Genomic DNA, 8,682 nt, shown 5'->3' with positions numbered 1-8,682 from the left:
GGAGAAGAAGAAGAAGAAGAAGAAGAAGAAGAAGAATTGGGTCATGCATCCTGCAGGTGATTCTTCAGGATGATGAAGTCTCCTCCAGGAGGAGTCGTGAGGAGCAGGGAGCTTCCAGTGATTTGAGGAAGATTGTAGCGTTGTAGTGGAGATTTTACATGAAGGAATATTCAACACGTCGTAACATAACAATCAGTGTGATGATGGCATATGTGAGACCTGGATCACTGCTGAAGAGGGTGTGGATTTCAAGTTGGATGTATATAGACTGAATTACATCAATAGAGAGAACAGGAATGGAGGAGGGGTGGCTCTGTATGTTGAAAGGACATTCAAATATAAAGTTGTGTAAAAGTACTATTGATGATGTGATAGAGTGTATTATGGTCAACATTTGCCTGGAAAAAAAGGAAATCGTAAGTAGTGTGAGTCGTGTATACAGTTGACCTGGCTCCAACATTGTTATATTTAGAATAGTAAAGAAAAATTCATCTGTTTCCGATATGAAAAATCAGAAGATTTAGGCATCGCCTTAAGTACTCGGCCACAGCAACCACGGGTGGCCTTAAACTTTCTGGGTACTCACTGATTGGACTGGAAATTTGCAGAAATGCTAAATACATAAAGACACAAGAACATCCAACTGGCGGCTCGCTGGTCTAACAATCATTCCAGTTTCTTTTCCTTTGCTCAATAGAAGCCAACCTCGTTGTCGGCAGGATTCGAACCTGCGCGGGGAAACCCCAATGGATTTCGAGTCCATCGCCTTAACCACTCGGCCACGACAACCACGGGTGGCCCTGATCATTCTAGGTACCTCCTAGAACTGCTTGACGGAACTTTGCGGAAATGCTAAATATATAAACACACAACCATGAGGCGGCTCGCTGGTCTAACGGATCGCTTGGGTACCGACTTGAATGTTTGTTGCAGCGCGGTCCACAAAAACAAGATGCCGTGACCCGGATCCGAACCGGGTTTGGGTGACTGCCAGAGGTACCGCTACAGTACCGCTTCATTTCACGGTGTCTCCATAAAAAAAAAAAAAAACACTTTTAACTACTTCATACCTTTTGTAAAGTCATTCAAAGCCTTGACTGCAAAGTTGAGTTGAGTTGAGATGGCATAGCTGGTTTAGTATCCACACCTGATACACCAAGCACATTTAGACTGCCAGCCAAAATGAGATCTTTGCTGTGAGCCAGATTTGAAGCAGGGTCGCTACGACACAGAGCTAGATGATTGAGGCTAGCCAAGAGCTCAAGTATTCCCACTTTGCAAGGCAAGCGTGATCCCATCGTCACATTCATGACGGTTCTCACGTTTTAGGGAACGTTGGTGAACAATATCATCGTTGGCAACAATGAACCCCACTTGCTGTTCATATGTTTAACAGAAGCCAACCTCGTTGTCGGCAGGATTCGAACCTGCGCGGGGAAACCCCAATGGATTTCGAGTCCATCGCCTTAACCACTCGGCCACGACAACCACGGCTTTGTTTACACTGTCCAGCTAAAGAAAGTTCCCTGCTACATGATTGGAAATAAAACAAGGCAGGGTCTCAGAGGGCGGAGCGAAGGGTTGCCACTAACCTGGGCGTGGTGACAGTGCCCCCTGTGACATCACAAGGGGTTGTCTTCTCAAACTGCATGTTTTGTCTGAGACTTTCTGAGGGACTTTTCTCATTCTGCAGTCATTTACCGACAGAATGGTGGGCAAAGCCAACTTGACCTTCTTCACATGAATGCATCTCGAGGATTGTGGCGAACCCTCTGGAACATTTTCCCCATGCCGAAAACAAAATTCCCAGAATTCGTTAGGCATCCAACGATCCAGAGAGTCAAAACTAGAGCGCTTCCCCACTGAGAGGGGGGCGGGACCGAATGCTGCAGCCTTTAGCTGCTCTGCTCGGCTGAGACGCTGAAAGGTTGCAAAAAAAAAAGAAAGAAAAAAAAAAGAAAGAAAGTCATGACGGTAAATGACGGCTGAGCTGCAGCATGAAGGCAGCGTTATCACTCGACTGTGTTCAGGCTCCCCGGGGTGCCTCGAAACCTCCTTCCGTGACAGATGCGCTCTCTCTGTGGGCTCTTCCTGACGCACTCTTGACACGAAGCGTCCTCACGGGGTGTGTGTGTGTTTATGTGGGGTGAGGGGGGTGGTGGGCGGGACTTACAAATTAGCGTCTGTCGAGGATTCTGACGAAATGAAAGACGGCGACAATTAGCACAATCTGTCCAATCCCGGCCCAGCCCAGCCCAGCCCAGCCCAGCCCAGCCCGGCCCAGCCGCCTGCAACGCCAAGTGGAGCTTCAGGTTGGGGTGGGGTTTTGTGTGTGTGTGTGTGTGTCTGGGGGGGGGGGGGCGATGGAAGGATGGGGAACGTGAAAAGGAGGAGGGGTTGGGTGTTTTCTCAGCCGTTCCAACACCCTCCCTCCTCTTTTTTTTTTTAATTAACGCCTCCACCACTTGCAGGTTTTTCCTTGCAGTGAAAGCGGCTGCGGGGGGGAAAAAAAAAAAAAAAAAGGAGGAGGAGGACGACGCACCTGCTCGGAAAGAAGGTGCGACTGTCGTTTCTGTCTGTCTGCATCGGCTGATGGGGGTGGTGGGGAACTTTGTTTTTAAGAAAAGGGAGAAAGAAAAGGTAAACAAAGGAATGAGAGTCATTTGATGTGAAACCAATACAAATATACGGAGGCTTAATTTGCCTTTTCCCCGCCTTCGCCATCCTAACAAGACGGCTTTCCTTTCCCCCCACGTGGAAATCATAACAAGCCCGTACTGTATACCTCCCTTCTTTCTTTTTTCTTGCCTATACGTGGGCTTTTCTTTGACTTGCAAAGTCTGCAGGCGGCAAAAAAAAAAACAACAAAAAACAAGTCAACAAGCCGCCTGTCAGGTGCATTAGCTATTCAGTTATTCCCTTTCCTCCCGGCGGCAGAATGCTCCAGTGTCTCTGCATTTGAATATCGACCAGGACTGTCACACGGCTTTCAGGTGAGCGCACAAGCAGAAACATACAAGCCAATAACACACCCTGGCAGCTGCTGTATATTTTAACACACACACACACACACACACACACTCACGTGCACGCACACACACACACACCTTGTGTTTTTCCAGAGCTGATATGAACACATTCTGTCCCTCGCCAGCCACCGTCACTCCACGCCAAAGGACTCGTATTGCGTCCATTAATCCCGCCCACCTGACAGTTATTGGCTCCCTGAATTTGATTTGCTGGCTGTTGCTTTTGATCGCTGACGGGTCCTGAAGCCACCACCACCACCCCCCCTACCCCCCCCCCCCCTCTCCCTTTAGATCGGCAAATTAATTTATCGCAACCTTTGCAGGGAATAAATGCGGCGACGGCGACGATGCAGCGGCCACTTTGACAGTGTGTGTCGACTGCGCCCACCCGGGGGGGGGGGGGGGGGGGACAATGCAGATCAACACCTTTTCATTTCCTGTCTCCTCCTTTTCATCCAGCTATGTATTTATCCATCTATCCGTCCATCAGCCGCAGTCTTTTTATTATCAATCATCCGTCCATCCCGCTATCCATCACCTCCAACTATTTATCTATTTGTCCAGCGACCCACCATCCCTCCATCCATCTGTCCGTCATCGTACCATCCATCCCATCTCATTATCCATCTATCTATCCATCCATCAACTATGCACCCAGTCATCTACTCATATATTCCTCAATTCATCCGACGTGTTGATCTATCATCTGTCAATCATCCATCCATCCGTCCATCCATCCATCCACTCATATATTCCTCCATTCAACTAGAAGTTGTTAATCTATCATCTATCAATCATCCACCCATCAATCTACAGTTCTACCTACCACTCATCTATCCACTTATCTATCATCCATTCCTCTTTCCATCTGGATGCACCCCCCCCCCTCCCGCTACCAAGCCCACTTTGATGTACAAGCCCCTCCCCCTCCCTCTCCTCCTCCCTGCTGTATATCCGTCGGCGACTCTCACACCCATTAATTTGCCGTAATTGTTTTGTTTCAGATTGATCTGACTACTGCGCCGCCGCAGATGGTGCACGCGTGCACTCGCATGTACGGCGCCGACACACCCCCCCCCCCACCTCCCCACCCCCCTACCCCCACATCCCTCCGCCTCCCTGCTCCCCGTTTCCTCTGGCTGATCAAAGGGAGTCGCTTTAATTGGAGCCTTTTCAACGCTAATTGTTCTCTCTGTTGTAAATCAGTGTCTGCTCGTCCCAGCAGGTCTTTGTTAGCAAATTGTCTTGGCACTTTCCTCGTTTCAACTCCGATCGAGGTCTCCTGCGTTGTTGCGTAACCGTTTGACTGACTGCGAAGATTGCGCTGCGCAAATGAGGCTGTTTGAGGACTCAATCCGGGCCGATTGTCAGGCGCTCACCGTCAGAGTGTTATAGCAGAAAACAAAGATGATGTGCAAGATTAATGTGCGCACGTATTTGATGAAATAATTTGCAGCGGTTTTAAAATGATCCAGTCGTGAAGGGAATCTCGCAATCTTCTTCCATCTTGCAGAATAAATCATTTCCAGGTTCCAAACTACTTTTTTTTTTTTGGGCTTCCTGCAGAAGTGCTCTGAGAAGAGCTGCATCTTTTCGTCCGGGCTGGGGGGGAGTGGGGGACGGGGGGGGGGGGTAGCTTTATGGCCTTTTGTCCGAAAAGCTGCAGCAGCCAACAAAAACAGCACCTGCCTTTGTGTGTCCATCAGCGGCCCATTAGCCAGCGTCTGCCAGAGTGGAGGCTTTAAAGTGGCCAGAACGCTGCTGGCTGGGAGCCCCGCTGACGTATGGAGATAAATGGACTCTGGCCTGCATTGTCCTGCATCGACACGCCCACCATCATTTTCATTGCTCTTTGTGAGCTGCGGCAGATGCAAATGAGATTTGAGGAGTCGTGATCGGGGGAAGCCTCCTTCTTTTTTCACTGAGTCGTCAGGAATTCTCTGAAATTTCTCTGTTTTCTTTTTCATTTTCATCCCCAACTCGACAGATGTTCTCGCCCCCACGCTCTCTGTTTTAAGCAGACCCCTTCTCAGAACGTGCTGTGCATGAATGACTCCTGACCTGTGACCCCTCCCCCAAAGAGGGGGCGGGGGGTGGGCGAGGCTTTTCGGGTCGGGTATTAGGGTTCTGGGGGTCGGATGGCCGTTGGGCCAGAGGCAGGAAGTGTAAGCCGATACACATCGGACCTCATTTAGATCTGACGCGACAGCTTCTCATGCATGACCGCAACGGGAGCTCCTGTACTTCACGTACACACACACACACACACACACACACACACACACACACACACACACACACACACACACACACACACACACACACACACACACACACACAGCACCGGGCCGGAGGGCCATTAAAGCAGAAATAATCCAGCAGCCGGAGTCTGGAGTCTGCGAGACACAAGAAATCCGTCACTCGGCCGCAGCTGTTGGAGCTGGAAGAGGGCGAGCAGCGCCTCGGCATTGTGCTCTGCTGTGTCTGCAAAACACGCCGAGGTGCGCTTGTGCATGAGTCCAGGAGTGTCAAAGACTTTTCTCCCCCAAAATCCAGAGTTTCCAGGGAGAGAGCGAGAGAGGGAGAGAGAGGGGAAGAGGGAGAGAGAGGGAGAGAGAGGGGAAGAGGGAGAGAGGGAGAGTGCTCCCAGTCGGCCCCGGTCGCTTCTTCTGTTACCATGAGAATCCAAATAAGTGAAATCTAATAGGTTTCTCTCTCCCAAGAGGAGCATTGAGCGGGACTCAACAGATTAGGACCTGTTGACTGATGGCAGCTTAAACTACAGGGCCATTACACTCCCGGCTTATAGAGAAGTGTTTCAGAATGATGCCGGAGAAAAAGAGTGAAAGGAGTGAAAGAGTTCGGCCTTCGCCACAGACTCTTCTTTTTCCCACCAAGCAAAGCTTATAGCGTCTTACTTTCCTTTTAACAATGACTTATTTTGTATATCTATCTATCTCTCTCTCTATATATACTGTACACACACACACACACACAGATATATATATATATACTATACATACACACACGTGTGTGTGTGTGGGTTAATGACTATACAAAAGCCTGGTGCTGCTTCTCCCATGCTTATTTTTACTGAAACACCCGTGTGGTGGTGAAGGAGGTTAAATGCAGGTCTTTTCCCTTCCCTGCACTCGAGGCTCCTTAAATCTTCACCTTCAGCTCAACGGCTGCATGCTTTACGGCCTTGCACGGTCATTTGTGTTTCACGGAGCACCGACACCTAACACCTTTATTGGCACCGGTTGTTTCAGTGGCAAAAAAAAAAAAAACTAGGGGCAAGAGCGGCAATAAAATTTAAACCTGACGCTTTGGGGAACGTCGGTGGAAAAACGTTGATAAATCATTTTCAACATTCTGCAGTCAATCCCGTTACTCGGCGTCATTGCCAGATTTCACGTCCTTTGTTTTTGCCCATGTTTGGCCTCAAAGTCTGAGTAATCAAAAGATGGATTTTCTAAGAAAATGTTGTTTTGTGTGTAGCCCTCCCGCTCAACCCTAACTTGTTAGAGAACTATTAGTGAACTACCCCTTTACAGCTGGTAACACCTGGAGAGTTGAAGGGAGTCTACAGAAGACATTGAAATATCTGCTTACAAACTCCCATGCATACATTTAACTAGAATAGCCCTACTGTTTTTATTTTTCTTTATTGTCTTTGTCTCTGTAACACTTTGGGATCAAATGTAAAGTGCATTATAAAAAAAATATATATATATTAATATTATTATTATTATCATTATTATTATTATTATTACCATAACCACACAATCACGCATAAACATTTCACCCAGCATATACACTGAAACATGAAAAGCTTATTGACGCACACATGAAAGAAAATATGGGCATTCACCCTCCAAGCCCATGAAAATCCCTCCGGCTTTTGTAATTAAAATGTTATGGTACCATTTCGTTGGCGCGCATGTTGAAGCTCATTTGAATGCTTTGTGAGAAGTGTATTCTCAGTACTCACTGATCCCCAGACACTCGGAAACGATCCGCATCAGTCAAACCTTCCGGTCACTGGAGAAAGGTGAGAGGAGATGGAGGGGAACGCGGCCCGGGAGGCACTTCCGTGTTGTGCGCGGCACATTTCCTGGCGGCAGCGTGAAGACCTGAGCGCCCCCTACAGCAGCAGCAGCAGCAAGCTAGCAGGCCTGCGGAACAGGCACGATGAAGGCTAGCAGGCAGCCAGACAGGCACACTATGAAGAGATTCACAGCACGAATAAAATCTACTGTTTTATTCCCTTAAATGTTCATGTTGCCCCCCCAGTTCTCATAGTGTCCATACTCACCCAGGAATCCCGGCGCAAAATACTCTCTCTCTCTCACACACACACACAGTGTCCTTCTTCTCCCGGCTAGCGCGGACGATGCGAACTAGCGCTGCACTAAACACGGCAGAAAATGGCGTCGGCAACGTTCACTAACTTCCGTCTGAAGCAGCTCCGAACACGGCTTGCTTCGACAGTCTGTACCAGACAGCACACGTATAAAACCGCTGGCTGTCAATTCGGGTTAGAAACGCTAACTTTCAAAAGGTTTAAATGCTAACACTAGCTCTTCAGGCTAACGCTGTTTCCCTCTTCCTCGTATTCCCGACATAAGCCTGAGCTTCATCCCCCACACTTATTATTATTATTTTTTTTTTATTCCCATCCCCTTCTCGGGTTTAGGTAGGTAGTTGCCGCTCATCTCTGACTGACACTAATAATACTTATAATTGGCAACTGAAAGATGGACACCTAGCTACCCAAATAAACAGAGGAAACGACATGAAACGTTCAAGGACCCTTCAGAGCGTGGGACATTTCAAATAGAATTTCCACCAATAATTATTAACTTTTTGTTTTTCCACAACAGCAATATTCAAAATTACACAACACAACAAACACATTTGAATACATTTTAAGCAGGGCACTACATGTGGATGTCTTATTGAAAGGTGTTCTAGCTGACAGACTCCACCCACCGCCTGTGCTCCATTTGTACCTCGAGGGGAAAAGAAAAAATTAAATCACGCTATCGTGTCACTCTTAGGGAGCGGAGCTCTGGAGAGCCCTCCTGTCCAAATCAGACGCACCTGGTGGTTAAGTGGGTTAAATAACACGTTCAAAGGAAGAGGAAATCTTCTGCAGTGTAATTTGCGTCGCCGCCCTCGCCGCTGCTGTGCTGCAGAGAGGCCACGTGGGAATTCACATCCTGGTCATTTGGCCTTGTGTACGTTAAGTGGCAGCAGATTCTTGTCTCGCCCCCACCCCCTCACCACCACCCCTACGGTGGGCCCACTTCGCCCCCTCAGGACTCAGATCCCTATATGGTCAAACTTCTGGTCCGCTGGAGCAGCAGCAGCAGCAGGAGCAGCAGCAGCAGCAGCAGCAGCAGCATTCATCAAGCAACAGGCCTCCAGAATGTCTCAGCGCCGCCGTATCGACCGGCAGCAGGAAGCTCCTCTGCCGGTGCACTGATGGAGAAAAGATGAGCTGGATGCTGGCGTGGTGTGCTGGATGTGTTATTTTTCTCTCAGCTTTTCTCTCCCAGGCAGCTGCGGATGCTGCGTAGTTTTTAAAGCCAGACGTGTTGTTCCAGCCAAGGTATCCGGGTAGAGAGAAAGCAAAGAAAAAGTCCTG

The 8,682-nt window shown here is 48.5% G+C and overlaps 2 non-coding genes across 2 annotated transcripts; both read right to left on the bottom strand.

The window, feature by feature from the left end:
- Positions 1-707: 707 nt before the first annotated feature.
- Positions 708-789, bottom strand: trnas-cga (transfer RNA serine (anticodon CGA)). Its single transcript has one exon. It is a non-coding gene; the product is annotated as a tRNA-Ser (tRNA).
- A 617-nt stretch (positions 790-1,406) lies between these two features.
- Positions 1,407-1,488, bottom strand: trnas-cga (transfer RNA serine (anticodon CGA)). The gene has a single exon. It is a non-coding gene; the product is annotated as a tRNA-Ser (tRNA).
- Positions 1,489-8,682: the final 7,194 nt, after the last annotated feature.

Source organism: Nelusetta ayraudi, unplaced genomic scaffold (assembly GCF_046127955.1).
Source record: "Nelusetta ayraudi isolate G7.1 ecotype Tasmania unplaced genomic scaffold, CSIRO-AGI_Nayr_v1 ptg000293l, whole genome shotgun sequence".
Lineage (NCBI taxonomy): Eukaryota > Metazoa > Chordata > Actinopteri > Tetraodontiformes > Monacanthidae > Nelusetta > Nelusetta ayraudi.
The sequence above is the reverse complement of the archived record's forward strand: the minus strand, read 5'-3'. Positions and strand labels throughout refer to the sequence as shown.